The sequence below is a fragment of the Lissotriton vulgaris genome, chromosome 1_1, assembly GCF_964263255.1.
Source record: "Lissotriton vulgaris chromosome 1_1, aLisVul1.2, whole genome shotgun sequence".
Lineage (NCBI taxonomy): Eukaryota > Metazoa > Chordata > Amphibia > Caudata > Salamandridae > Lissotriton > Lissotriton vulgaris.
The window spans coordinates 1,668,479,144-1,668,488,908 of NC_141685.1; positions in this window are offsets into that span (position 1 = coordinate 1,668,479,144).

Below are 9,765 nucleotides of genomic sequence, written 5' to 3' on the forward strand. Positions count from 1 at the left end.
AGAGGGTCTGGAAATTTCTCAAAGCAGCCCGCACACAGCTCACGGGGTTGGACGTTGATCGGGCCGAATACGCAGCCCTCCGCCTCAAACATGCTTTTTATGTGGGGGCGGGGGGGGGGGGGCGATCGAAGCGGGCGCCTTCTTGTGAATCCACTTTGCGCGCAAAGACAGGCACACAGGGTCACCGAGATATGGGATCCGCGGGGGTGTTGAGACGATCCAGGGATTGTGGAGGCTTTCAGGCGATTCTACGAAACATTATATATGGCCCAAACCTTGCCAGAGGATGAACCGGCCCAATACCTCAGGGACGTGGCCACAGCCAAATTACTCCCAAACCAAGCAGCTGATTTAGAGGCCCCTATCCGACTGGAGGAGGTTTTCTCGGCGATCTACCGTCTGAGACTCAACAAGTCACGGGCACAGATGGGGTCACATTGGTTTTTTATAAAATGTTTTGCACGACGCTGGCCCCGCTTCTGATGCGCGTTTTTAATTCAATAGGTTCGACCCCCAACTTCCTCCTTTCCATCCTCTATGCTGGAGGCCTTAATCACAGTGATCCCTTAGCCAGGCAAGGACAAGCGCCTCTGTAGCTCTAACCGCCCCATATCCCTCCTTAACATAGACCTAAAGCTCTTCACTGGGATTCTGGCAGTCAGACTCTCTAGCCATCTTCCTGGACTGATAGACCCGGATCAGTCCGGCTTTGTCCCTGGACGTCAGTGCTCTGACAATACCAAATGACTTTTTCACCTTGTAGACTGCTCGGAACTCTTTCCAGCTGAACGTATGGTTCTCTCGGTCGATGCCAAAAAAGCGTTCAACAGGGTCCACTGGCCATACCTGCGGGCGATGTTGGTCCATTTTGGTTTACCAGACCGTTTTATCGATTGGATCTTCCAGAGCTACGTAAATCCCGCAGCTACCGTGCGGGTGAAAGGTATGGCTTCAGCGACCCTCTCTATTTGTAGGGGGACTAGACAGGGGTGCCCGCTGTCACCGCTCCTATTCGCTCTTTATATGGACCCCTTGGCTCAAAGAGTCTGTGATGACCCTGCTATCAAGGGAGCGCGCTTCGGGGACTCGGGGCACAAACTCTGCCTATACGCAGATGGCGTGGTGGCGACTTTGGAATGCCCCATGGACTCACTGTCAGCTTTTTTAGATGAACTAGACTGCTTTGCACTCGCCTCAGCCTTCCAGATTAACGTGCATAAGTCACGAGTCCTCAACCTATCATTAGAACCCGAGACGCTGGAATTTCTCTGGCGCAATTTTCGGATTCAGTGGGCCCATGACTCTATCTCCTGTTTGGGGCCGCGGGTGGCCCCTACTATCACTGCCGCTAGACACTCGAACTACAGGGCACTTCTGAAGCAGGTCAGGGACTCCCTTCGGGAGTGGAGACCCCACTCTCTCTCTTGGCTGGGCCGGATAGCGGCGGTGAAAATGATGTTATTGCCCCAGATACTTTATTTATTCCATACCCTCCCGTTGGCGCCACCGTCCGGGATCATATGGGCTTTACAGTGGGTTATTGAGAGATTCATTTGGTGAGACCAAAGGTCTCGGATGCGCCTTGAACTCCCCTACTGCGATCCGATGGAGGGGGGACTCGGTGTTCCCGACCTACTGGCTTACTGGTGGGCTGCTCAGATGAGGGTGCTGGTGGAGTGGGCGCGCCCTGAATCTGAGAAACACTGGCTGTTCATGGACATGTCCCTCGCCTGCCAGACATTATGGGGAGCTCCCTTCCTATCGCGTACGGGACTCCCTCGCAACTTGTACCTCTCGGAAGTCACCCGACCTCTACTGTCGGCATGGGATAAGACTGCAACCACTAGGGGACTCACGACATTCCCATCCCCTCTCACGCCTATTGCTCAGAACCCCGACTTTACTCCTGGACTTGACCACCGGGAATTCCACCATTGGATGACTGAGGCTTGCCGCTCCACAGGTCACTTCTTTGATCTTTCGGGGTTGCGCCCCTTCACTGAGTTCCCCACTAAGCATATAATTCCTGAGATGGAACGCTACCGATACTTACAGATAAGGTACTGGGTATTCCAAAGGGATATAAGGGAGGGTGCGGGGAGGCTCCTCACATCATTCGAGAAATGGCTACTAACACGACACGACGACGCACGACGGACATATGACCTGTACAAATTCACTCGAGGCACTTCAGATAATGGGAAATCCCCAGGACAACTGCGTTTGGAAAGGGGAGTTGGGCAGGGAACTCTCACGAAAGGAATGGAAGGATATCTATCACCAGGCCCGTCGCACTGCACGCAACGTAGCCTCCATCGAGACGGCCACTAAACTGGCCAACTATTGGTATTTAACTCCGATGAGGCTTCATAGGGGTAATCCTTCATGTAGCCCGTTGTGCTGGTAACCCTGCGGTTCCCTGGGTACTCTTACCCACCTACTTTGGGAGTGCCCAGACCTGGGGCCTATTGGCAACAAGTTCTAGATGAGGTGGATTTACATTTCGATACCCAGATTCCCAGATTTCCTGCTTACGTCCTTCTGGACCTCCCTAACGCTATCACGTTCCCTCTTAAATCCAGGAGGGGCAAACAGAAGGCGCTTGCCTTGGGTGCGGCGGTCCAGAACGTCCTGACGCACTGGGGTACTAAGACCGTCCCTACACGACTAGGCTGGCTCCATAGTTTAAGGACTATTCTAGGGATGGAGAAGATTTCCCTTTCCTTGACCAACCCAGGGGCTTCCTTTCATGACTTGTGGGCGCCCTTCCTAGCACCGTTGACATCTGAATTCACTGAGCTTACCTGCCCCAAATACCTCAGGCTCCTGAGACTTGCGGATCCTCCTTTACCACCTAGTCCAGCTGTGCCCACTACCTAGCATACTCTGGGGGGTTTCCTTCTGGAGCGCAGTTTCTTTCTTTGTTTTCTTGGGGTGGTTGTTTTTTAATTTTGAGGAGGAGGCGGGGGGAGGGTGGAGGGTTGTTTTTCCTTTTCCTTTATTGTTTCATGCCTATTATATGCCATAGCAAAAACCCGGGTTGTAACCTGATGATTGTTGAGCACACTGGCTCGTTCGTACTTGCCTTTTGCAAAATTAATAAAAGAAATTTAAACCATAAAAAAATATTGCTGTACATAAATATTGAGACCTAAATATTGTTTACAAACATATTGCTTAATTGGTAGTAGATTTTCTCTTATGAACTATTGCGGTGATATTTTTGTAAATGATATTTAGGACAAGATATTTTTATCAGACGCGGTGTAGGCCATGATATTCTGGTGTCAATAGCCAGTGTCTAACCAGGGCTGAATTTGTGATTGCTTGGGTGCCGGAGCGCAAAGCTCTGCTCTGAAGCCAGTGGCTGGTGCAATAAAATGTCGGCATGCCAAATACCAAGGCTGCGTATTCCTGAACCCAACTCATGTGTCTTTAATTCACTACCAGACAGACCCCTTTGCCTCTCTAATTCAGGTTTCTGCTTATTCGATTTATGATGGGTTTTCAGTCATTTTCTTCCATTAATTTTCCACTTTGTTTGTTTTTCTGCCCCTTGCTATGACAAATGTCTGATGCGGAAATAAAAGTGCCTCTACCGAAAAAGGATCGCCGGTGGCCCTCACCGACAACCGCAGGCTCAAGTTAAGCACTGTGTCTACCTCATTTGAAGAGCTAAATTACTACACGGAATATCAAAATTGTACAATTTTAAGTCCAGATTATGTGTTGTCATAAAAGTGTGCATGGTTGAATGGGAGATGGTGTGGCTAGCTCAGTAGAGACAAGTCACTGAAGAGGGGGGTGTGGGCTAATGGTGATGAGGGGCCACCCAAGGACATGTTTGCTAGAAATGCGGCTGCACACTATACATAATAAAGCCCTTGAATATATTTTCTGCCAGGCAGTGACTGCTGTACATTATGCACTGTTTGCACCCGGCATCTATCTTTTCAAGAAGCAGTTTACTCACAAGGGCTCTTCTCGTAAAGTATGGTTTATGTTCACTATTAAAATACATTGCACAAGGTAGACATATGTAGGTGTTGCATATATACATAGGCAGGAACAGTAAACAAGCACAGGCTAAGGAAAAGCTTCTGGCATGTATTAATTTGATGCTGCATGAACTCTGTGTCTGCCCACTAGAAAGGCATGGGTGCCTTTAATACTATCGGCTCAGGGTGGCACCATTATTCCATGCATATGAAAATGTGAAATAGAAAATGACTATGTAGGGTCTACATTTCCAGCGAAATAATGGCATAATCTAAAGGCAATGGCTTAGCTAACCCGTCTGCGATATGCTGTGGCCCTCTAATCATCTAATTTGTACTCACAACAGACTAATAAATATGTCTTGAGTCAGACAATAAAAATATAGCCAGATACTCCTCTTCATCACAAACTTCTTCACACCATCCCCACAACCACATGGTCTCTGTAAACGCTAGCTTCTTCAAAGTATACCTTCTACTTCTCCCAGCTTTGAAAGAACTGGTCTTTAACTATACAAACTATACAAACGCGTACACCATATCCTATTATAAACGTTATTCCCCCCAAATAAGTATGTTGTCATGCATGGAAGCTCTTGCATTGGGAGGGCTCGCTTCTGGAATTTTGGATGAGGTTTGTACTATCGTGAGTTCTCTATGGAACCCATTGTCATTTTCCCCATGTTAGCCAAACCGTGCAAGTTGTAGGCCGCTTTTGCTTTGCACACATTACAAAATATCACACCTGTTTTCGTGCCACATTATATTTTTCAAAAAAACTACACAAGTTTTCGTATTTTGTTTTGCTCCTCGGATTAAACCAGAACATCTCATGCAAGGTCAAACAACACTGCTCCTTGTTATTCTTAGCCGCTTGACTAATAGAAAAATCCAGCTGCTATTTTTGAACACACAAGTTTTATCATATAACCCTGGACTTGTCATGTTGAAAGCACACATAGCGGGGACTTTCACACAAATTAAAGATCCTGAGACGAGAGGGCTGTGCCAGCTAAGATATAAAACAGCTATCTATGTATGCCAAGGTATGGGGTTCGCCACTAGTCCTAGAGATCTATAGCACTTTGCTTTAGTAGTGAGGGTGGGCTTAGGCAGATCTGTCCGTAATAAGACAGGGCTCAGTGTTTTAATTATGCTAATCACATTGTTGACCTGTATATGTTTTCTAATTGTAGCACAGTTATTGCATACTAGAGCACAATAGTTTCAATAAATATTGTAAGCCTCCCTCGTGTCTCTTTTTAATTTATTGTAGACATGTACAAGTGAGAGAACGAAAGGTGATGACCTGATACTGCGCTCCCTGAGAGGGTCTAGAGTGTTGTGTTCTAGGGAGCCAAATCACTTGTCTCGCTGGAAAGGTTAGGAGGGCAAGTGAGGCACTATAAGCTAGTCGGATTCGAGCCCATGGATACTGATGTGGTATGGTGACCCAGTCCCTACATAATGATGTTCTATGGTCCCAGGCATAGTTCTGTTTCTGAGCAGAATCCCTGAACAGGGGGTCAGCAACAAGTTATATTTTTGAATTGTGATTTGTCTGAGAACAATATTCAATGCAATTAAGTACATATAATTGCTTGTAGAGGATTTTTTTGCTAAATTTATAAATATTTTAGGACTCTGGTGGGGGAAAGCTGTCATTGTTAATGAGAATCTCCTGTGCAGAATCCCGAGCTTGAGCCTGATTTAACACTAGCTCACCTGGGATTTCATGTAGGTTTGAAGGAGTGGCTCAGCCCTACATAAAAACTTGTGCTGATGGTTAAGGAAAAGCTGTCAAGCTACTTAGCCATCCTACTCTTTATTGTTGGTGCTTGTGATGTTGATGAACAACAATCTGCCTTAGCTCCCTGCTTCCATACCCAGCCAAAGTGATAGAGAAGTCAATCAACCAATAACTCACCAACCACCTGGAATACCACAACATACTCAACCATGCACAGTCTAATTTTCAAAACAACCATAGCATGGAAACAGCACTCCTCACAGGTGAGATCTGCACCTTACTGAACCAAGGAGAACTGCTGTGCTCATAATGCTGGACCTCTCCAATAACTTTGATATAATCTCTCACTTCAGCCTCAACAAATGACTACTAAAAAAGTCATCCATGGACCAGCCCTCAAATGTATATGCTCCAACACTACAGGAAGAACACAGAGTCAGACTCCCGCCCTACGCATCAGAGCCCAAGGACTTGATCTGCAGAGTTCCCCAAAGGTTCATCACTCAGCCCAACCCTGTTCAACATTTACATGACACCACTCGTCGATGTCATCAGAGCACTTGGCATCTCCATGGTTTCCTATGCCAATGACACCCAGATCATCCTATCAGTGTCTGGCAAATCCACACGACCAGAGCCAACTTCACCAAATGCATGATCCGTGTAGCAGAGTGGATGAAAACCATCTGCCTAAAACTTAACTCAGACAAGACGGAAGTGCTAACCTACAGGTACAGGAATTCCAACTGGGGCTCCACTTAGTGGCCGTCAGAGCTTGACCCCACACCAACGCCCACCAACCACGCATAAACCCTGCAAATCATCTTATATGACAAACTCAATTTGGCAAAAGACACACAACTGATGAAGCTGTACAGGAAAACATTGGCTATTCAGAGGGTTCCCTATGTGGAGCCGCCCAGGAAGGCAACAGCTCTTCAAAGGACTGCTGACCTCCTGGGTAGGTGCACATATGAGGCTTTTTGAGGAGCTGCTGACCTGTGTAGCTGCACAAATGAGTTCCTCTGAAAGGCTGATATCCATCTGTACATATGCACGCATCTCTAATGAGCTGCTGAACTCCTGTGTAGCTGGACATGTGCTCTGAACAGGTGCTGACCCACGGAGCAGCTGCACATGTAAGCTCCTGTGAATAGCTGATATCTTCCTTTGCACATAGGAGGCTTTTAGAAGAGCTGCTGACCTGTGTAGCTGCACATATGGGTTCCTCTGAAAAGCTACTGACCTACTGTGTTGCTGCACATATGAGGTATTTTGAAGAGCTGCTGACCTCATCTGTAGCTGCACATATGATGCTCAGGTGAACAATAATCTACATAATGCTAAAGATAACAGAAAGAAAACAGAAGCACACCATTGTTTGGCTGCAGTAGCAGGTAGTCAGTTTGAAGGTCTCCAACAGGATGCGGAGAACGATTTAAGATATAGCATCCTATTCCAGATTCAAGAATTTAGCCAAGTAAGACTGAAGTGGTCAGTTCTAATAAAGCCAGAAAATGAGGAAGTGGGAAGGAACCACCATCCATTCAGCAAAATGTGGTGAGTGCATTCACAGCCACCAACTGGGAGACGAGCAGACGCAGGGCAAACGTCCCTGTCAGTCTCCCTGGACCTCTGCACATATGAGGAGCTCAGGAGAACCAATCTCCTTCTCACCGGCTCCTCATATGATGTCTTCTGAAGAGCTGCGGACCTTCTGTGTGGTGCAGAGATGATACCCTCTGGACTGCTGATGTCCTTTAGCACAAAAGAGACCCTCTCAGGGGCGATTCTCCTCTTATTAGGCGTCCCTGAAGGTTGATGTCCTCTCTGGTGCAGCAGTCAAGTGCACCATCCCTCTTAGACTTCCAGTTGCCGAGGGAGGGACTGCAGGCATTGCCTCCTTTATACTGTGCTGTAGAAACAAGCTCTCCCTGAATACTTAGCATAAGGAGGACACAACAGAGGTACCAGTAATGTCTTTTAGCATTACAGTAATGTATCTACATGTTTATATATTCATTAAACCTTACAGAAAGACCCTGCAGTATTAGGTTATGTTAACTGGATGTTTGGAGCGCGGCTTATCACCTGATAGCGAGGTATCCAGGCGCTGAAGTAGAGGAATAGGTGCGAGAATTGTGCAGAGGCGAGTTGAAGAGCCAGGTCTTCAGCCTATTGCAGAATTCAAGAAGTGAGGAGAAGGACCTAATATGTAGAGGGAGGGCGTTCCATTTTTTGGGTACGATGTTGGAGAAGGCTAGGCCTCCTGTTCTGCTTTTGAGGATATGAGGGGCGAGAGGGTGGGAGAGAAAGTGAGGCTGAGTGCAGGTGTCTGTTGGGTTGGTAGAAGTGAAGGCAGCTGTGCTGGTCCTAAGTTGTGCAGTTCCCTTTATGCAAGCGTGAGGGGTTCGAATTGGCAGCGTTTGTGTATTGGCAGCCAGTGGCATTCTCTGAAGTGTGGCGTCATGTTGGAACAATGTTGGAGGTCTAGGATCCATTCTGGATGGTCTGTGGCAGCTAGAGGATGTGGTTGGAGATTCCGGAATAGAGTGTGTTACAGTAGTCTAGTCTGCTTGGGATGAGGGCTTGAGTGACAGTATATCTGGTGTTCCTGGGAATCCATTGAAATTTTTCTGAAGATGCATAGAAATAGAATGTGGAAGCAGGAGTAGTGGACTGTGTTTACCTGTGCTGCCATGTTGAGTTTGCAAAAGACACACAATTGATGGATGGAATGCAGAACAAATCAAAACATTCACCCCCAGTCAAGAGATCTGGGTTAAATTCATCATTCTTTAGCTCACTTTGCCACCCGAGTTTAGACCTGGCCATATGCAAATCAGTATTGAACCTGTGCCTCATGGAACAGTCCAGACCGAACTACGAAGCCAGTTCCTCTGGACCGGAAACAAGCATCCTACGACCAGTTTCGGGGTGTTAGCCCTCATCAGCCAGGATAGCTTACATCCAGTGGCATAATGAGCCCGGGACCCACTTCTGGGCATACCTGGCGCACTTAGGTCAAGGACGCAAAAGTTACACAATTGATGGATGGAATGACATTGTTCTGCATTCTGTCCATCCGTTATTCTTTTTGCATTTGTCACCCCGAGTGGGACAGGAAAGCCCAGACGTGGGTCCCATGTTCTCCATGCCGCTGGAGTCAGGCTATCCTGGCTGATGAGGGGGTGAAACCCCGAAATCGGTCTACTCCTAGGATGCTTGTTTCCAGTCCAGGGAGGACCTGGCCTGGCAGTTTGGGCTGGACAGTTCCCATTGGGCGCAGGGTCAAGATTGATTTGCATATGGCTGGGTTCAAACTGGAATGGCATGGGGAGCAAAACAACTTTGGATTTAGGCCCAGATCTCTGTTCTGGGGTGAATGTATGACATTGTTCTGCATTCTGTCCATCAATTGTTTTTACTGCTCTCTATTCTTCACCACTCTAGACTAGACCACTCTACTGCACTCTGCACCACTAGACTCTACTCTGCATCACTTCACTCCATTCCACTGCACTCTATGGCACTCTACTCTGCAGCACTCCACTCTACGCCACTGCACTCTTTGCCCCTCTACTCTACTCTGCACCACAGCACTCTATGCTACTGCACTCTATCCCCCTCTAATATGCACCACGCTATGCCACTGCACTCTATGACACTGCACTCTATGCCACTCTACTGTGCACCACTCTATGCCACTGCACTCTATGTCACTCTACTCTATTCTTCACCATTGCACTCTACGCCACTGTACTCTACACCACTGCACTCTATGCCACTCTACTCTGCACCACTGTACTCTGTGCCACTGCACTCTAAGTCACTCTAGTCTACTCTGCACCACTCTAATTTATGCCGCTGCATTCTTCGACTCTACAACAATCCACTCTATTACACTCCACCCTATGCCATACCATTCTATGCCACTCTACGCTACTGTACTCTACTCTGTACCACTGCCCTCTACACCACTTCACTCTAAAACACTCCACTCTATAACACTCCACT